We start from the raw sequence: 864 nt of genomic DNA on the forward strand, positions 1-864 counted from the left end.
TCCTTTAAACCTCTCTACTATAGAAAATGGCTGCGGGATCCACTTTACTAGGTGTCGTGATCACTCAACGTGTCCGGCAATGTCCTTCCTGCTGTAGCATCAAGGTCCTGTAATAATGGGTGTCTCACGATTCTTTGTTTATTGTTGTTTATAGGCATTCATATTTGGGAAGAAATAGAACTAGTGGATATGGGTCTTTCGATACGTGTGTGGTATTTCTCCACTCTGATTTTAAAAACAAATTAGCACGTGTTTTCAAAGGGACGTTAACGGTCACATGAGGTGTAGTAGATCTTCAATATCCTCAGTCGAATCATAACTAATGCAAAACAAGATAGAAAGCAAATGTTTCCAGTGTACGCTTATCATTTCGATGTCTCTACTCAAAGGAAAGACACTCTAATGCGTTTCCAATCCATGAACCAACCAATAAGTATGTTACCATTTGTTTATTTGACATACAAATACAATCCCTCATATAAGAGTATTTATATGTTTCCTTTTTCCTTCTTTTATTAATGCAGTAAAGGACAATAAACAATCACATTAAAGCAAGGGAAGAGATGGAAGAAATAAATTTGATAGCTCAAGTCTCGAAATAATCTTGCCTCACATAAGATTATCTCGTATCGAGTGACTAAAAAAATGCATTCGCTGTTGAAAAAAATATGCATCTCGTGCTCTCATAGACAGAATTTGAACTGTAGTATTTATCTGATCAACTAAATATGAAAGGAATTTAAAGTGGCCTAATTTCGTGTTGAATATAAGTAGAATTCACAAAGCATGCGGTGATTACGGGTGTTAGAAATAACTGGATAGGAACCGAATATTATCCACGGGAGACAGAGCGTGAAGGTCGGC

Source organism: Penaeus monodon, chromosome 28 (genome assembly GCF_015228065.2).
Source record: "Penaeus monodon isolate SGIC_2016 chromosome 28, NSTDA_Pmon_1, whole genome shotgun sequence".
Classification (NCBI taxonomy): Eukaryota; Metazoa; Arthropoda; class Malacostraca; order Decapoda; family Penaeidae; genus Penaeus; species Penaeus monodon.